This window comes from Melanostigma gelatinosum (genome assembly GCF_949748355.1).
Source record: "Melanostigma gelatinosum genome assembly, chromosome: 11".
NCBI lineage: Eukaryota > Metazoa > Chordata > Actinopteri > Perciformes > Zoarcidae > Melanostigma > Melanostigma gelatinosum.
Genome location: NC_136644.1, coordinates 21,139,369 through 21,153,127, shown reverse-complemented (window position 1 = coordinate 21,153,127; position 13,759 = coordinate 21,139,369).

The window sequence follows — 13,759 nt, the reverse complement described above, 5'->3', positions numbered from 1 at the left end:
GACTTTGACTTGTTACCAGCCTGCCTTCTCAGATTCGGTGTTGAAAGATCCAAAAGTGACTGTTTGAAGATCTGAATTGTATTGCTATACTCTGTTTGGAGAAGCCTGCATCATTCAAATATAACAGTATTTACATTCGCTTCATATATGCCCCTTAATGATGTGAGTAACTCTGTTAGCAGACACATGACTTGACAACAAGGAACCAAGCAAAATGATTCCCAAACAACAAGAAAATACATAATATGAAAAATATAAAGATATGGAAAAAACAGTCTTGCTTATGATTTCTCCAAAGCTTCTTTGTTTACTCTTCACCTGTCCCTCTCATCCTCCAGTCACTGACTTGTTTTCTGCTATTCCCTAAAGGGTACAGTCTGAATGCCCAATTACAGCAATTAATAAACTGAAGTAGACAGACAAGGTTTTCATTACTTCTCCTGAAGCACACCGAAATATGATCTATTGTGTTTGCCTGAGCCAGAACTGATCGACGAACAATATTATATGGGTTCATTTCATAGTAACAATGGGTCCAGAAATGTATGTTTCATGAAAACCTTTTGTGTTGAAATTAATGAGTTTTTAGATTGCGACATTTGTCTAAATTGCTTCATGAAAAATATTGTGACAGTTACAAGAAGTGTTGCTAATAGTTTTTCCATCTGGGAACACACTCTTTATCCAAATGATCCACTCAATTTGCACATTACAGAACCAGCTAAGTGTATAAACCCAATGAATTGCAAACCGCCAGACAAAGACATCATGTTTCAGCGATTTGGGCATTGGCCTTTCAATTTGCCAACAAATGAACCATAAATTAAAAGTTCCAATTCTGTACTTCACTGCCAGCTTGTATTCAACCACATAAGTAAATATGGATTTAAGTTAATTAAGTTAACCATTGCACACACACCATTGTTTTGATAAATTCACAGTTTTTGCAGATGATGCCAGGTCGTAACAGAACAATTTGACCACGGACCCAGCCACCTCTGCCAAGCTCTCGCAACCCAGGGCGTCCTCAACACAAGAAGTTGCTCACTAGTTGCTCAATGGAGCAATGTTTTTCTGAGTAGGTCCACATTTTGCAACCATGCGTACCACGATCGCACATGCGAGTCACTATCCGGCTGATGGTTTCATGCATCCAGAAAGAATAAGACAACTTACAGACACACAAAACAACTTCAGGGTACATTTTAAACAGCATCTTTACCTTCACACATCTTTTCTTTTTGAAAGTCCGTAAACATGGTCACCACAGCCACCTTAACAGCAGGTTGCTCATGCCTTTGTGGATGTAGCACGGAGCAGCACTCTTTTGTGCAATTGTGCAAGTACTGCAATTATGACAATTAAACAAGTAATTCGTCATCAATGGCAGCAGGACACAGAAACTGCAGGTAGTGAAAAACAAGACAGCCATGGTACAACGGAGATCCTTTTGACACCAACACTGTGGAGTGCCTGAGGACTCTGATGGTTGTCAGTGAAGGATACAAACATGTTTGTGTTGTTCCACTATTATCATGAATAAAAGAAACCAATATTCTAGTTAAGAACCTTAGAGTAAGTGAGGAGGTTTTCACGAAACGTACCAAACACCCTGAGGTGAATAGGCCTCATCTGACTAACATCTGGCGCAGCTGCATGGCGAGCTTATTAAAAGGTAGTTTCAAGAAGTGTGAAAACCTTTTTTGAAGATAATTAAGCTGATTTGCTATTTTTGCATCATGTAGTGGTGTGTGCTTCAAATTTTGTTGATTTAATATGCTGGTTTTGAACTTTTAATTATTTCCTGTGCAATAAAGGCCAATAGATGAATAGCCCACTAGGCCCACAAGGGATAACGCATAAACCCCAAATCAAATAATTGTGCCTTGAGCTGTGTTTATCTGCACTAATTTGGCCAGAGGCTTAATCGAGTCTGTGTTCATTGGAGTATAATAGATTAACGTTCATAAAATGCTAATCACTCCAGTGTGTTTAAAGATTAGTGTGAGGAAATTAGAGAGATTTGTTCATGGTTGCTGTGTTCATCAAATCATTCTTATATCAAATTAAGACGTATACTATATTGACAAAACCACAGCCTCGTGTTTCTTTTACCCGTGAACGTAGCATTTTTGCTCTCGATTTGCCACATTTTCTCTGACAGCTACAATCCCAAAACATTCAGTGGCAAATTGTATTGTCATTTGTGAGTGTGCCTTTAGGCATGATCAATTATTCACCACAACATGGAACGGTGTCGCTTTAAACAAGCCTCGAGGTTTCCTACAGCCCAAAAGGCTTCTGTGTGTTATAGGTGACAACTAATCATCCTTCGGGGCATTCCTGTCTCTATAATATCAACGTGTTTATCTCATCCCACAGATCTGGATGAAATATTTCCCCCCGGTATAAACTCTTATTGTTATTCTGTGAATGCACCGAGGCTTTGATGCATTCACGAGAGGCTCTGTAGATAGAAATTCAGTTCCATTGTGACTCCAGTTTATAGGTTTCAGAGGAAAGGATTGACATTTTGAAGAACATCAACAAATAATATATATTTTTTTTATTACAACTGCACCTGACAACCGCCGGAGTCAAGCCTGCAAAAAAAGCTTGTGCCAGTGCGTAACAGACTCAAAACTGTGGTGTTAAATAAAACAGCATGGTGTTTTGTTTGTGCCAAAATGGTGTTGATAGATATTGTTCTTTGGATTTTTTAGAATGTGTTGCTGTTGTTTTTCAACTTTGTTTACACATTTCTGCTGCACACTGTTTTGAGGAGGCAGCATAAGGAAACCAAATCAACAGCCTTACCGTCCGATCACAAAGAGACTCATTGCTAGAAACGTGTTGCCCGCAAAACCATTGTTTTTGCGCCGCGTTTTTCAGAGTTGCACTGCTCGTCAATGTCGCGCTTGACCGAGGCAGCCGATCAAATCATGCGAGAGGCGGGCTTTACGACCACTGACTTCCTGTTGTGATGCTGGTAGATGTGGTAGGAACGGACATTGATATTAGCAATAGTTCATTTTCCCCTCCTCATTAGTTAAGCAGCAGAGCAACGGCAAGAGCTCGATGTCTGCATTGAAACATTATTTCTCACATTTTATCACAAACACTGCTCCACCGACTCATCAGCTGTTTTGGCCGACTCGCTTTGCCAAGGGGCGTGTTTGAAGTGGCCGCACCTGTGTGATCATTCTGGACCAGGGATGTCCTGACCCAAGGTAGATAAATGACTTACTGTATGACGTAATTAACTAAAAAGGTAACATCTGTTGATGTCTAGATGTTGTATCACACCTTACACTTACATTAACGATGGATGAAATGACCATGTGCAATGTGAAAGGGTTCACATAGTGACCAACCCGCAGAGGTTTGTAATCATTCTCTGCTTACTCTACAGAGCATTTTAGCATCTTTCAGCTTTTTGTTTTGGTTTCACGTTTCTAAGTCAACAGGCTGTACACTACCACTCCAGCACCAAACATCAGACACACACATCAAATAATTGATGAAAGCAATTTTTTGCAAAATTGTTATCCCTGAATTATCCCTAGTAAACAGACAAACAAAAACATAAAAGGAATTGCTGCTGGTTTAATCGTCCAATGATTTGTTTTTGAGTCATCATTACTCACCGATGATAAATGCATCTCTTTTCAATGACATATTAACATAATAGGGCCACATATAAAATTGCAGCAGACACAATGGAGGGAAAAGTGGTTGTTTAAAAATAATGTAGACTCTTGACTAAGCAAGGCAAGGCAGCGCTATTCTTCCAGCACATTTCATTACAAAGCAACTCAATGTATTTTACATTTTAAAAGGAAAAAATAAGAAAGAGGCTTAGAAAAACAGAATATCATACACAGTGGTATAATAATAAAGAAAATAACTACATATTGATACCCAATACATTTACTCACACACTAACAGAGATACTTCCCTTTTCATGCCGACCGAGCATGTTGCGGTGCACCGCAACGGAGGGAACGCTATCGGCGAGGGCCAGCCAGTGCCGGGGAAAGATCTCACAAGAGGATCCTCCACCACCTACTGAGAAGTGTCAAGATATCTTTGGTTCATTATGAAACTGGTGTGTCTGGAAAGAGTATGGGAAACACCGGGTTACACCACACAGTCTTGATCAAGCAGTATTATACATACTCATTGGTCACAACATAACACTGTGTTGCTTTTGTGTATAATAGGAGCCTACAGAGCTGTAATAGATTAAAATATTCACCAATAGACAATAGTAAAAACCATATGGTAGATAGATGCAATTTATTTAGTGTATTATTTAGTTGTGAACCCATGTGAACGGCTAGTACAGGTGGTTATATTACACTTATGGTTAAGGGATTGACTCCACACAGCTCTCAACATGGCGACAGTGTGAGTGCAGAGCAGAGCAGCAGCTACTAGCTAGCCAGTAGGGGACAACAGAGAGCCACATGCACTAAGCATGCGCAGCCATACTGGCAATGTAAACAAAGCACGGAGAAACCCGGATTGCGACTTTATTCTCCGCTGCTACATTGATGCTCTGAATTTCAAATTCAGCACTTTCAACTCCAGAGAGTATATGGCTCAATGACCACTGCAACATTAACTGACTATTGTACTCCCAACTGCTCAGCTGTGGTATTGTCAAGCAAATATGCAGCTTATTACAAATGCGGTGTCTCCTCAGCATGAAATGGAGCCAAATATACATGCACTAAGGTCAAAATTGTGCCTCTACGCTCGGGGCAATACAAAAGAGCCCGGCTCGCTCAGAACATTTTCTTATGGCCTCGGACATCATGTCTGGAAATTGTCCTTCAGGCATTATGATGTCGAACAAAAAACAGCAAGAAGCAGCATTTAATGAAAATTCTGAATGTTTTGCTGAGATAATAACGTGGCTTACAAGAATAAATGATGTATTAAAAATGTATGAGAAATCGGAATATGGTGACCTTTCATCCCGATGACAGCTGCTCACCAAGCACATTATTCTGAAAACGTCTCCCACAATTCTTACCCTGGGTGCCAATAATGCATGTTGTGTCTTTCTCTAAGTGAGACGCCCGACTGCCCAGTAGAACTGTCAGTTGACATCGACTTTAAATGTCTGTTGGACCTTCTTGGTTTTCAGCGACATCTTTTGTAATGGATAATGTAATGTAATAGATTTTTTCACAATGTAGTTTTCTGATTTCCTACCAAGCTTCACTTTATTTTCTTATTTAATATTAAAAATGTAATTGGCTTAAAATATCCAATTAATTAAGCTGATTTAACTGAAGCAAATCAACACATCACTTGTCAAACAGCAAGGTATTTATATGCTGTTTATATTCACACCATACATATAAATTCACACTTTGATAATGATATAAGCAGGAGCCAAACAAAGGTCCAGCAGTTTTTCAGTCGGCTTGAGCTTACCGTGTAAGAGGTCTGTTTTCAACCTGGATCTCCCATCATAACATTACATTCTCTATCTATCTGAATCAGCTTACGATATTCCGGTCTCCTTTTCTCTTGTCTCTCTCTCTCTGTCAGCCAACACAGCTCAGTTACAATTTAGGTTAAATGGGGAGGCATAGAACGCAACTTAATACGAATTTGTTTTGTGTTGCTCTGCCAGTAATTAGTTTGTCAAAGCAGAACAAAATGAGCGTATCTCAGGAAACGTAAAATTGAATATTATTTAAACTTCTAATGGAAATCATGCTTGAATGCTAAGCGCAGCCATCAGACTGTGGCTCTAAAATGAAAACGGTTTCATTTGTGGTTGCACATAGATAAGCTGTATCTGTTTTTCTCATTTGGTTTGTTTTAAAATGAGTACTTGTAAGCAGCTATGCATCTATGAATATATGTGGCTTATATTCATGATGTGTTTAAAAGTCTCCCTGACTCGGATGTGGGAGCTGCATGGAGGCAACCAGGGAATATTATGTCCTACGCACCAATTGCAAACCCCATGTTCTCATCCCGAGCATCAATATCTACCATCCCTCAAACAGCAGGAGGTGGAAACATTGAGACAGAGTCCATGACACAGAACACGGAGGAAGAAGACAAGGGCAAGAGGGTAAGAAGCGCTGGAAAAAAACAACCAAAGTAAACACAGGCGTTGAAAAACACTGACTGGGACTAGAGCGCCATCAAAGCGAGGTTGAAAGATTAAGAGGTAGAGCATCACACAGACGTATCGTGAAATGTGTGTGTGGTCAAAGTGTGTGAACTCTGGGCTGCTACTAATGCATGTGAACAGAAAGTCAGTATTGTGTAAGCACAGAGTGACAAGAGGATGAATAATTCAGTGTCCTCACTCCATGATCTCCTCTGGTAAACACGCGCTGCCTGTTGCAATGCACTGTGTGTGTGTTTGTGCAAGAGGGAGACTATCCTCTTGCCTTTTATCCACATAGGAACTGTTGGTTATGTATTGTAACATGATCACACAAGAAGCCCTCTAACAAGGCTCTAAAGATTTAGACTCTCACCACAAGTTTACAAACTGTACCTTCTCTAGGGTGGCAGCTGTTAGCTTTGTTGCCTCACAGCAAGATGGTGCCGGGTTTGATGGGGTCAATTTGTGTGCCGTTACACTCTGCCCATATGACTTTGCATATACAATATGCTCTGTACTCTAATTTCCTCAAGGTTTCACATTATCATGGCACAGGTGGTACTCTCATTTGGGATATGTATGAACACTGCTGGGATAGATAAGGCCTTGTGTTTGCACATCAAATAATGAATATCTTTGCATGGAGAAATGCATCTCCACCTCTCCAATGTTAATGCGGTGGAATATAAGAGCATATGAATAATGTACAAGCATTGTTGGACTCTACCGCCCCTCCGGACCGGGGGACTGTTTTTCTTGTCATCATCGGCGGTAATCAACCCGGGTCTCATTGCCACAGACGCACCGGGCTTCCAACTAACTCCAGTGTAAACTAAACCTGTGTGATTATTAGAAAGTCACAGCAACCGTGTAGCATTAAAAGTGAGAACGTCCACACAGGGTGGGTGGGGAAACTACATTTTTTTAGATGGAGCTCCATGGTGACTGGTGCTATTTTTAGAACATGCCCGCGGGCACCGTGTTGGCGTGATGTAGATCTAGGGTCGCATTGTATAACCATTATTCTATTTCACACAGGCTTCACCTTCTAATAGGGCTGAGTTACGCCCACTGACTTAACCCTGCCTGTCTATTTAGAAGCGAGCTGTGTCTCTGTGTTTCAGGTCTGCCACGCCCCTTTTCAGTTCCTGGAGCACCCACAGCAGAGAGTCCATCAGTGGAGCTGGATATCAACCCCCAGATCCAGTGCGTCTGCCCTTGTTCTCTCTTGGCCTTTTTGAGCTGTTTGTACTGATGAACCTGTTTTTTGATCGTTTCTGAATACAGGTCTTTGAGGTTACCCTCTGTCGTGGCTGGCTAGTTGGTTAGTAACCAGCCTGGGTAACTTTCGGGAAAGCCGTGTAGGGGTTCTCTGCCATCTCCTGTTTTGTGGTTAGTTAGGGAGCTCAGTTTGCTTCTGTACGCCAGTTGAACTTCTTATGTTCGCGTGGGGGTTTTGCTTATTGTTTTGGCCTCAGAGACCCCGACGTCCATGCTTCCATTTTAGGTGGTTTATTTCTGTCAACCATCACTTTGTCAATAAATGTCACTGATTGTTACTCCTTAAGTCTTCCAGCTGCCTTATCCTTTCATTTCAACTTATGCCAAGGTTTTTCTAGCACTAGTTATGTTGCTTCCTGTGAACCCCTAGGCACATTATTAACTAGGCCGTAACAGGCTGGATAATTGCAACCCCTGCTGTGACACTGACAAGACTGCATAATAGGTCAAACCAGAACAAAGCACCACACTCGGCCTCGCCAGAGGCTGAAGGGTGGGCTGAACCACACTCTGGGACAAAAGACCCACTGGGTCCTGCTATATGGGTCAGCAGGTGAGAGAAAGCAAAGCACCACCAACACATGCTAATTGAGTCCAAGCCCAGAATCACAGGTTAAACATAGAGGTGGGAAAAAAAAGTCAGAAGGGGAGACCTGGGGGCCATGCTATCAACACATGCTGGTAGTGGAGGACTGGTACAGGCCTCCCACGCCTACAGGTGCTAAGGTGAGAAGTATACAAAGACTGCAGTGAACGGCACAGTGATCATTTCTACCGACAGGTTTCTTTTTTTAACAGGGATACAGGGAGAGTATTGAAGATAATATCAGAAAATCTGAGTGGTTCACGACCCCTTGCTCAGTCTTTATGCTAATTTGGTAGCAATTCAGCAAATGACTGACAACACTGCAAAAAGCGTGGCATAATTAAATCACACACAAAGCATTCATCCTCATTTTGTGTAATTTTTGTTTTCAGGAATGTTGGACAAAACTAGTTTGTGCAACGTCACTTACGAGTTAAACCAACACCTACAAAGTGTGATGTATTTATTCTGATTAAAAGGCATTCGTTGTAGGAAGTTCGTAATGTATCTACTTTGATCAGTTGATGGTGGTTGGGGGCAGTCTGATGCAACAACAAAGAAGACTGGTCAGATGATTGGACAGGTTGTACAGGGCCAGATAACACCACTTTATTTGGAGGTGAAACCAAAATTGGACTCACCGTACAGTACAGTAAAACAAGTATACACTGGCGGTTAGAGTCGAACCAGACATTCAGTTTGACAGATGTTGAGAATGGGTCATAGTTTTGCCATTTTCCTTGGCCTAACTTATTTGGAATAGAAAGCTAAGGGGTTTATTCAAAACAGAATAACTATAAAGCAGATTTAACCTGCTTATAAACCTGTTATAGACTAACTAAGGGGTTTTTGAATTATGTGAAGTCACACAACTCTTAACAGCTGAAAACAACAGCAGTGTAATGTTGTGTTTGAAGCAGAAAGATAAAACCTGCCAGTACTCCCCTTGATCACATGTTGTGTGTGAGTCGACAATCATTATCACATTCTGAATTTGTACAACGAATAAAAGAAATTCTAGGAGATGGGTTACCCCCAAGAAAATGTTTGGCAGTTTTCGGCCATTATTATTACCATAGATAATTCCCAAAAAGCGTTCAGACTAAATTTCTTGTGATCTATAAATCAATAGAATAGATTCAGAAAATTGTTTTCATTATATTTGTTGGCTTACGAGGGGCGCGCAAAAACACTGGAGCTGCAAGAAAAAGTCACGGTACGGTAAAGAGTAGAATATAGAGGTGCCAGTTAGTACAGGCTCACCTCCAACACAGGTGTAATAAAGAACCTAAACTTCATGACATGGACAGAATGTGTCTTTTTATGCAAACTATTCTTATTATGAATGCCAAGTTTTAAAGTCATACATGCAAAGCATCTTAAAGGAAACCCAGCATTCATCAACACAAGAATGAGATGAGACTTCTGTCCCCCTCCTCCTTTTCTTGTTCATCCTTCATAATGTTGAAGGCCGAGTGACGGAGCTGTCAATCGAGCACAGTCTGGACACACCCACACATTCCTGAGAAGAGATCGAATCAGGTAACATAAGACACCTGTGTGGTTGGACTCGGTGTGGAGCGGTTGAAAGTTGAATGCAGTGAATTATTCGGAAAATTACTTCTAAATCTGTTTGTAAAACTCCAATCATCATGCAGCCCAATACATATACTTCCTATAATATAAATATAAGTGCATATATCTCCTGAGTGCCTGGGAGGTGAAGATGAATAAATACACAGTGACTTTGAAGAAGAGAGGTAAATAAAGGCTTCACATAAGGATTCTGTTGTCAGTGAGACAAACCTATAAAGGGTGTTGTGTCACATCTGTATTTCTTTGGTTACCAGATATTTGTTCCACAGATATGCTCGAGACTCTCTGCCTATTCCGCTGGGCTTCTCTTGTGCTCTCTATTTAAGCTAATAAACAGACTTAGTCACAACAACATTGTCAAGAGGTGTGTGTGTGTGTGTGTGGATTGATTAGACTCCAACCTCCTCTGTCTTTCCAGCAGGCTTTAAAGAAGCTGCACACAATAGCTGCAACTCCATATTATTGAGGGATTCATTAGCCGATTCCCCAGCGAGAAACAAGAATGCCAGCTCCTACAGCTATTATAGCCAAACCACTCGAGAATCCCACACAACCATGTTTCTTCGTTTGTTTTCTTTATGTCTTTGTTTTTCCGACAGGATGTCATCGCCGCAATTTTTTTTTGTTCAGCAAAGCTCTTGAAAAAAGCTTTTACATACGAGGAGATCAAAGCAATGTCACTTATTACACCTGTTTTGATGGTATGTGTTCTTCTCGAAATATATATATATTTTCAAGGAATCACTTTGGGGCTCTACGCATTGGCAGAGGCTCTAATGGAGTCTGCTACAAGTAATCTTTGTTTGTGCCTGTTATGTCATTCCATGGCTTCAAAGGGACTCCCTTGTACCTACGTGGGTGGAGTGGAGCAACTGAGCTTGTTTATATGCAGGTAAGGTGGCGGAGCGCAATTATGGTATGATATGAGGCGTTCAGACCACCCTGATAGCAAACCCAAATGGAATTTTAGTGGTTTTAGTTGAGGAGGAGCCAGACATCCTCAAGTTTTCACTTGGACACCATTTGGACATCTTGGATGTTTGTGTTCAACAAGAACAAATTTGAAGCTGATTTCTTTTATTGAATCCCACCCACACTGTTGTTATTATTCTAAAGACAAGAACTGTGGCTGTGGCGATATGCAGTATGTACCTGAAGAAGAATTTGATATGCAGCTCAGCACTCTGTGTTAAATTCGTCTAGTCATAAATCAGAAAAAAAGAATCAATAATTAATCAAGTCATTAAAAGAAATTGTGAAGGAGAAAGGTCTTAGAACATTATGATGGCCATTCCCATGCTCACTCGTGTGTCACACATTTTTGCAGAGTTGTTGTTACAGATTAAGGTCGGCTCAAAGTGTTCTGCAGGTACAAAACAGAGACTAAGGTTCTGGTAGAGTTGGTAGATTACAGGCCATGACTATCTATAGAGGCACGCATCCATGCCCCATGTCACAGCTGCAGAAACCTGAGACAAGCTGCGGCTTAAAGCATTCGTCCATGAGATACGTTTGCTGGTAGATTTGCAAATGAGATTAATAGATAAAAAAATAATAATCTAGCATGTGCTTTAGTAAATGCAGCCATATTATTGTGTATATATCCATCTAAAACTATTTTGTGTTAATATACTACGGTAATTCAAGCTGCTGTTTGAAGACACAAAGATTACTTTACAAAAGAATATAAATTACAACAATTTACCGGTGTGCACAATATTGGGGGCTTTAATGTTGTCATATCTGTGGTATTAGAACATGAACATTCACCAGAGAGTTTAGTTCTTTTGATGGCATCTCAGTGATGGTCAAATATCAAAGAAAAGGCCAGTTGTTGTAATGCTAGTTCACTGATAACATAGCAACAAACTACGAGCCCTTTCTGTCTTTACCTCTGTGCTCCTGATCAAACTGTCAGCAGAGGGAACAATCACAATGGCAGCAGATATTTCCACTGTTTCCTTCGTTGTATGGCTAACCGTGGAAGCATTTGAAACCACTTAAAGTTCAACATTGGACTGAAAAGACCAGATCCCAACCGTAATGCTAACCCCACTCTGTCAACTCAAGTGTCTCAATTTCGGCACCCAGTTCAATTCTTTGTAATTTCACCTGTTGCTTAGTTTTACTGCATCCCCTCTTCTCTAAGTTGTGTAGCAGAGTATCTTGTATCTTTACATCAAATGTTACACCAGCAGAAGAAACATGAAACATTCCTAAAACTATAATTAACTACGGACACATGCCTGCTGTGGCTGAGAAAATAACTAGTTTAGTAAACTGTCCTCCCAATCCAAGAAACATCATTGAAAGACAACATGTTCACGTCAGCGGTGAATCTTTCTGCATTAATTGATGATGGAAAAGTCTTTGCTTATGTAAAGGAACACTACATTCAGGCGCAATGTGACAATATAATGGAACTACACTCAAGCATTCTGTATTGCTTTCAAATATTCTCGTGTAGATCAACTTTTCTCATTGAATGTTATCTCTGCTGAGCCATCACACATGTTACGGCATGATTTATTCTTATTTATTATGACTTATTCTTTATTGATTGGCTTTCTAGGAAACAATTACCACGGTCCGTGCATTGGCGACCACATGGCTGGCTACCATCATGATGATCACAACAGTAGCGCATTTCTTCGCCGGCTCAAATATTGGTAAAGACAATATGCAAACATACGCCCTAACGTGCGGCGCTCCAGTTCTCCCCCTTTGTTATTTTCACCGAGTCTGAAGAAAAAACTTCACTCATAAACATTGACTCCTGATCCAGAGTGGAAAAGCAGTTTCCATGCTTGGGGCTTGCCGTGGAAACAGTGGCAGCTGACATTCTGCGGATATCGATGCTACCCTGGTGCAATAAGCCCACATACCTGCTCCTCTATTTGCTCCATTCTTTTCAACTCCCCTGTATGTTCAGTACATTGTGGAATTGACAATAAAGCAAACTTTGAACTTTGAACTTTTGACTTTGATACCCACACATTGCTTTCCACCACCACCTTTACATCATCGTGGGTCCATTAGGTTTATTCGACTGCGGAACAATCACATAAGAGGATAAAGGATAAGAGAAGAAAAGAGAGGAAATAAAGAAACAAGTTAGATGGGAAATGATTCCACTGAAAGCGGTCAATGTGAGCTACTCCTTGATGGGGAAAGCTTCTAATTTTGTGATGCAAGATGGGGGACTGGTGATCTGAGCAAGGAGGGTAACTCCAGAACTCCAGAGGTGAAGGTGGCAGAGTAGAAAGCACTGGCTATGTGTAGAGCTGCGTAATGACTGGGGGACAGAGGAAGGCCCGACTAAGAATCAGAGCTCCTTTAAGCAGCCTGTGCGGCTTTTTAAAGTCGTTTTCGGCGCTGCTTTTGAGACTCTGAGTGCTTCACATTTTTGCATGAGCGCCCTGCATGCCTCGAGTTGAAAACAATTCAGCTCAGAGCGCCCAACGTGATTACTGTTGTCGGATACCCGGAGCAATATGACTTTACCAACCAGGAAAGATACCAACAGCAGGCGGCAAAGTAGTGCGGTATTTGAGATTTAGAGTAATTTGTTTTCATTCAATTAAACTGTACTGTTACACATTAGGTGGTTTGTGCTCAGCTAAAGTCAACACTCATCGAGGTGGCTTTCTAGCAGCAGCCGCAGCACTATATTTTCTCTTCTATTATATCTATTTCCATTAAATTCAATTCTATACAATTCAGAAAAAAAACCTTGGCACATCCAAACATCTGGAAGCAGCCAGAGCCTGAACACCCACATACCTGCATCAGTGTCACTATCTGTAATTGGTTTGGAAACTGATTTAATTGTCTGGATGTCTGTCTGGACAGATACGGCTCTAACTCTGGTTATTGTATCTCCTGCTCGCTGGAATATAAAAGCATCACGACAGTATTTCACCAGAATTTCATCAGTTCATCCACATTCACTACCGCTTTTTACTACTTAATTGGATATCATCAACTCCATCCTCTGCACTCAGCCCTCATGATGACACGTAAACCTCAAGACTCGCAGACAATTTTATTTTCCAATAACTCAGTGTCAAAGAGAACTGATGTTAATACAATTCCTGTCAGTTCCTCATTGAGACTCCCAATGGTATCTCCCCTAATGAGTTTTAGAGGGATTT